Consider the following 7,282-nt stretch of genomic DNA (forward strand, 5'->3'; position numbering starts at 1 on the left):
TGGTAGTCTTGTGGTATTATAAGAACTCAGCTTGGGGCTGAAAAGATAGCTCAGAAGTTAGGAGCACTGACTGTTCTTCCAGATGTCCAGAGTTGAATTCCCAGTAACCACATGATGGCTCACAACCATCTGTAATGGGTTCCAATGGCCTTTTCTGGTGTGTCTGAAGAGAGCTCCAGTGTACTCACATACATTAAATACATACATACATACATACATACATACATGCATACATACATAAATCTAAAGAAATCAGCTTAGACAAGCCTTGAGGAACAAACCAATAGACAATACAACTTCAAGACATCTACATCAGTTCAGTCCTACAGGTTCCTGCCTCAACTTTTCTGGATCATGAAATATAAACTTCAAGATGAAATAAACCCTTTGGTCTCCAAATTGATTATAGTCATGGAGTTTTATCACAGCAATATGAAACCAGAAGTAGCATTTTCCAACCAAATTCAATCCCACTTTCATGTTCTGTGACCCTCATATAAAACAATATAGTCATTGCCATGCAATTTACACACAAGTACTATTGGTTTGAATAACTATTTTAATACTGTGTATCATTCAGAGGGACACAGACTTTCTATTTTTTTGAAAGTGGGAGATTTCACCACAGAACATGAAGGCTTTTGAAAGTTACAATCTTTTGCTTTATATCATTTTTAAATGGGGAAATTAAAACACAGCATTGAAATCTTTGTAACAAAGAAAATTTCTCTCAACAATAAATTTGAATATTAATTAAATTGGGAAAATACATATTAAAGAAGAAAGTTATAACTGGAACCTGCCTACTAAGAAACCTTTGAAATAAGCATTCTAGCCCCAATTGCTCTAATATAGTTTTAGCTAATCCAGAACCTTAAAGTGTAAAATTAATGACACCGAAGCCCAGGCTAAAGAGAAATTTTCTCATTTTTCTTTTAGGTATTTAATCAAGACCTTTATAAACAATATAAATAATGCCAAAGTTGGTAAAGAAATCTGGTCCTCAATAAATATTAAACAACAACAGTGTTATAGTGATGGTGACTTTTTTGTTGAGCACAGCACTTGAATTTTTGATTCAGACAAACTATTAGCTTCAAGCTCTAATAGAGTATTGATTGCATATGGGGATTCTAAATAACAAAAACTGTGATTTCACAAATGACAAACACCACAGAACAGAGATCCTAATTAACACAGATATTTATGGCCACCACACGTGAGTACTGTTGCAGTAACTTCTGGGAACTCTATCTGAATAACTAACACTAAACATGATCCTTACTCATTGACTGATAGAACTGGGTTGGCTGCAATTCATTCCAATTGTGCCAACGAGGGTATGTCTTTCCTGCACAAATTGTCATGTGTTAAACCACACATTTTTGTTGTTGTTGTTGTTGTTGTTGTTAGGAGAAATAAGCACAGCACCTAGCATTGGAGTGAACAGTGGAAACCTCAGGACTTGAGAGATACGGACAAGAAAAGCAGGAAATCAGGGTCAGCTACAACTACACAGCAAATGTGAGATATGCTTTGGTTACATGAGACCCTTGGGAAATGTGCCTTCAAATTATTTGTTAGTGTATTCAGAATACCCTCAAGACAATGTTGTCATTACCTTTGGTTTTCTTTCATAACTTGAAGCAAAGACCTTATTGCAAAGGCATCACACTCAAAAAAAATATACAGATTTGGAGGAATCCAACTTTAACTGTCTTGGAAGCATCTTTTCTGATGACAACCTCTCATAGTATTGGAAGACATGAAAGGAGAAAAGCAAAGGACAATCCTAATCAGTTGTAAAGCTTACGAACCATAGCGAAGAGCCTAGCAAGACAGCCCGTGTGCTACAATAGTGATGAGTTTCTCTTGGTGGTGACAACAACAATCTAAGTGGACCCAATTCTACTCCATAGGCAGACATGATGGCCTGGCTGTGCAATGCTGTTCAACTCCTCATGACTGAAGAATTCATAGACACTAAAGGCAAATTAAATATGGTCATTTTCTCAAAGGAATATCATTTCTAATTGCATTATAAACACTTGGCCTAATACTCACAGAGAAATGTGGTCCTCACCACATGCCAAATAAATGTATTTGTGCAGAGAATGGTTATTACTACAAAGATCCATAACTGGTTAAATGGAAAGAAGAGACATCAGCCGACTCAGCTGTCACAGTACCCTACTCTTACAGCCAGCCCAGTGAGCACTGTAGGAAAGTTGAAAAGAGTGTGAGAACCAGGGGGCCAGAATTTCTGCTGAGATGTTACACAATCAGTATGTCTTGCCAGTGAGAAGTCAATTCTACCCACTGAGATACTAATAAAGGAAAAGCTCTTTAATACTAATAATGCTTGCCCAGCGCTGGCTAATGCTCAGTTAGGAGCCAGCCTCAAATGTAAAACTTGGACAACATTTATATATTAGGCTTATGTATTCCACATATGCTGTTATTGTCCTTAAATTAATTTTAGGTCCTGGTCCCAAGTTACACTGTGAACAGTTCACGGACTGGATGATGTGTGGGAGTATCATTGTGTCTTAAGTACAATAGTGAAAAGTGTAGTTCTTTTTAAATACTTGTTTACCCAGGTTCATCTTGTCCAGCTGGAAGAATTATATATTTTCCTGTAATAGTTCTCTTTGGTCACTTTCTGGTTTTTTTTGTTTGTTTGTTTGTTTTGTTTGTTATGTTTTTTGTTTTTGCTTTTTTGCCAGGGAAGGTTGGGAGTGAGTATGGATTATGGATTACCTTATTGGTCTTCTATGTCCCTTTTTCTCAGCTGTGACTATACTTATTGATATCATGGAGAAGTAGCTTCTTTGCCCTTTCTCTGTCATCAACAGGAACATGGATTATGGACTTCTACAAAGCCTCTAACATCAGCTCATGCCAGAGACCTCAGCATGGTTGACCAGGAAAGAACAGAACACAGACATCAGCCTGGCCCTCTTCTACAGCAGAGCCATGGATATTATTATATCCCTTGATGGTAGCACAAGGAAAGGACATCAATGTGGCCTGAGGTGGCAGTGCCAGCCACTCATATCCACACAGCCCCCATCATCAGCAGGACCCACATACTTTACTACAGCTTTAGGCAACAACACAGATCACTGTCATCTGGATGGTCTTCAGCACTTCTTAAATAGTGACCAAAGGGGGAAGGCCCAGCCTGTTGTGGGCAGTCCTCCCTGGGCTGGTGATTCTGCCTTCTATAAAATGTGAACAAGTCATGGGGAGCAAATGCTCCTTCATGGTCTCTGCCTGAGCACCTCACACAGGTTCCAGCTCTGTTTGAGTTTCTTTTTCATGTTTCTGTAAATAAGGACCTACAACTTGGAAGCAATCGCATTCCTCCCCACTTTTGTTTTAGACATAGTGTTTTTATAACCGCAACAAACTCTCACTAAGAAAAGCTGATAGGAGAAGTAGGGTAATTCTGTGACAGACTCACACTGCACTCCACTGCACTCGGTGGGAAGGACTTTTCCAGAACCTCAGCACAAAGCAGGAGACTGCTCTGGCAGCCAGCAGGAAGACAAAGGTCACTGTAGCCAACGCTATGGCCAGAGTCAGGTTGACTACAGCAATAGGGCATCAGGGATATGGTGGCTTTTTAGCAACATATATTGTAACAGAGGCTGTACTTCTGCTCTGCGCTTTTCTCCGAGCATCAGTGTTACCAAAGGCAAGGAAAAGCAACCTAGAGGCATCTGCCACAGGGGAGAAGCACAGAGATGCAGTTACTGTCTTAATCCCACATGCAAGGGGCTAGACTGACATCACCTACAGACAAATGGGTAGAATTGCCTGTGAGCTGAAAGGCAAGGGTAGTGCTAATCACAGCAAGGGAAGAGAAGCCAGAGACTGAGAAGAGATGCAGAAGATAGACAAAGCAGCCAAACTCCTGGCCAAGTAAAAAGTATTTAAAAACAATGCTTTTATGCTAAATGGGAAAGAGACTATGCATGAAAGTTCATAGATTGATACAAATAATTTGAAATTGATAAATTTAAAGAAAATAGACACACATGCATAAAGATGAAAAACAGTAACATAGAACTTATGGACTTTATAAAATGCCATCTAAAAGTGTTTAAAGATAAAAACAAAGCAGAAGGAGATAAATTACCGAATTTTAAGTGACTAATTATTAATTATATTACTATAATTAATAATACTAATTATTATTGTACTGGTAATCCTTATTTAAACTCTGATAATAATGTTGGCGTTTTATGCCTTCTCAAGGAAAGGGACTTTAGAGTTTCAGGTGCCTGCCAGACCTCAGAACAGTACTGAGTGGGACGGAGACCTAGGATCCTTAGTCTTATAATTTTACTCCTTGGTTTCCTTTCCCTTACTATTTATGCTTCCATAAGCACTGACTCCTCCTCCTCCTCCTCCTCCTCCTCCTCCCCCTCCTCTTTCTCCTCCTCCTCCTTTCTTCCAACTCCCTCCTCCTCTTTTTTTCAAGGATTTTTCACTGACCAGGCAAGAGGCATGGAACTTCTTTCCTACCTCCTGTTGGGACAGGGAGGAGACGGAAAGGAATCAAAAGAAACAGGAGGATATATAGAAATAATACAGGAGTAATAGACATAAAGGCTAGATTATTATATCTACTTGTAAATTGTTAGAGTTACTACTAGCTAAAAATTTTACACGTGAATAGATCTTTGTATATTGATGCAAAATTAAGGTTATATTTGGTTACAACATACTAGTATGTTTCAACTCTTTTTAAGGTATTATACCTGTGTAACTCTTTAAAATGCAATGTTAAGTTCTAGTTCTTTTTGAAGATGCTCCTTAAAATTGTTTAGGATATTTAAGAAATACAAGTTAATAGTCAGATATGTTAGATGCCAGTTAAGTTAATTACAGAAATATGTTTCCAAAGTTGAACACACAGACAATAGCTAGCAAAAACCAACATTTAGATATTCAGATATTAGATAGATAGATAGATAGATAGATAGATAGATAGATAGATAGATAGATAGAGAGTTAGATAGATGGATAGATGATAGATAGATAGATAGATAGATAGATAGATAGATAGATAGATTACATAGATAATTGATAAATACTCTTCAAAAAAACCTCTTGTACCTACAGAATATGGCATTAAAAGATACTTTACCATTAAATAGCATTTTTATAAAGAGACAGATCTGCTCTTGACATCACTCCCTTTCTACATCATAGAAAGTGATGAGCATCAAAATACCTCCTTATGGAGATTTCTTCAAATGTGGCTAGCAATAAAACCTGCCCTTGCTTCAAGTACAGACAGAATGCTGTCCCAAAATGGACAAGCATGGTGCAGGGAAGGCAACTGCTTAGCTTTGCCAGCAGGTAAGAAGCCCTTCATAATTCCTGCTTTACAGAAAATTCTGTCAGATATTCTGGGCTAGAAGGCTGGCAATAGATGCTCCAACATTATAGAGAAATGTTGAGTCACTCTCCAGGCGGTCAGCTATCTCTGTCATTTCTAAAGTTTTGGAAGCTGCATTCCTGAACTTCCTTCATACTCAGGTCCTTCTCAACTCTCTAGTTGAGGGTTGAAGACTAGAAAGTTAGAGTCTCAAATTAAGCTCAAGTTCTTTAGAATTTAAGAAAGTGTTTTTAAGTATAAGAATATATTTTATATTGGTAATACAAGTTATGATAAAGATTGATTTAGGCCCAAAACTCTGAACTCACCAAGACAGCATAGATAGTAGAATACTTTTTCCACGGTTGCCAAATACATATAGACTAGATATTGTGAATGTAAATCTTTCCAGATTGTTTCATAATTGTTATTATTGTATATAGTTTATTAATGTAAGAGAAATAGCCTTTTATTGGACTAAAAGGGAGAAAATTTGGCATAATGTTATTGTGTGCTGTGTAAAGGTTATCCTTGTATTAATTGAATGCTGATTTCTCTGCCCCCATAACAAGTTGCATCCAGACATCACACTGCAATGCTTATTCTAAGTATCTCCTGTCTCAATGCTGTACAAATGCTGCTCCCCATTTATTCTCTGGTTTGTCAACAAAAACTGAATGTCCAATGACTGAACAGAAGAGAGAATACTGGTACATATCTGATTCCAGCAAGAGGATTGGTAGAGAGGAGAAGAGAGGATTCAACAGGAGGAGAGAGTCAGTCCAGAGCCACTATGGAGACACATGGACCAAGAAAGCCAAATAAATACTAAAATTCAAGTATCTTGGGGATGTTGGCTGAGAGGTAGTCGGATTAGTTTAGATAATTAAAATAGATTAGTAAAGGCTCAATTACAACATTTGAAATGTAAATAAATAATATACTTTTAAAAATAATTTGCTGTTATTGTAGCATAAAGATTATGATAATAAAACTAATAGGGTCTGTCTCAACTGTTGGGGAGCTATCAGGCTTAGAGGAAAAGCAAACACTTTAACAGTTTCGATAATGGTTGTGGATAGGGGACATTTCATAGTGTTTCAGCACTATTTAAAGAGATATATCAAGTCAAAGTTTATTGGTCAAATTAGGGTTTTGTTTGCTTGTTTGTTTGTTTTGAAATAAAGTACCTGATCCTATTCATAGTGGTCATCTCTGAGAAATGTAATTCCAAAGAGACAAAGAAGGCTGTACTTATTAGTAATAATAGTTTAAAAAGAGGTCATGTGTTTGAAAGCCATAAGGGTATGAAACTGAAGAAGAATTGGATGGCTATGGAAAAGAAATAATTATAGTTACTGATCATGGTTGAAATGAACAAAAACTAAAAATAATATATTTTAAATAAAAGAAAGAGAATATGATTCAGTCTAGATTGTGGACCTCCAGCAAGCCAACATAAATATTGCATATATATACATATACACACACACACACACACATACACACACACACACAAACACACATATATATATATATACACACACACATATATATATATACATATATGTAATATATGTATTGCACATATATACTATATATATATATATACTTATATTTATATTATTTTTATATATTTTGGTTTGAGCAAAACCTTATTGTATAGCCCAGGTTGTCTTAGCACATAATGCATGTTATTCAGCTGTGATGTGTCAGTTTTTTTCCTCAAGCTGAAGAAAATAATAATTCATCCTCTTCGGTTTTGATTCTATTTACTGCTGTCATGTACTTTTCTTAATATGTGTGTGGGGGGTAGGTATGAATGCCATACACACATGTGGATATCAGAGGACAGCTATGTCAGAGGACAGCTATGTGACCTTACTTCTC

The sequence above is a fragment of the Mus caroli genome, unplaced genomic scaffold (genome assembly GCF_978045245.1).
Source record: "Mus caroli unplaced genomic scaffold, Mus_caroli_1 scaffold_12, whole genome shotgun sequence".
NCBI lineage: Eukaryota > Metazoa > Chordata > Mammalia > Rodentia > Muridae > Mus > Mus caroli.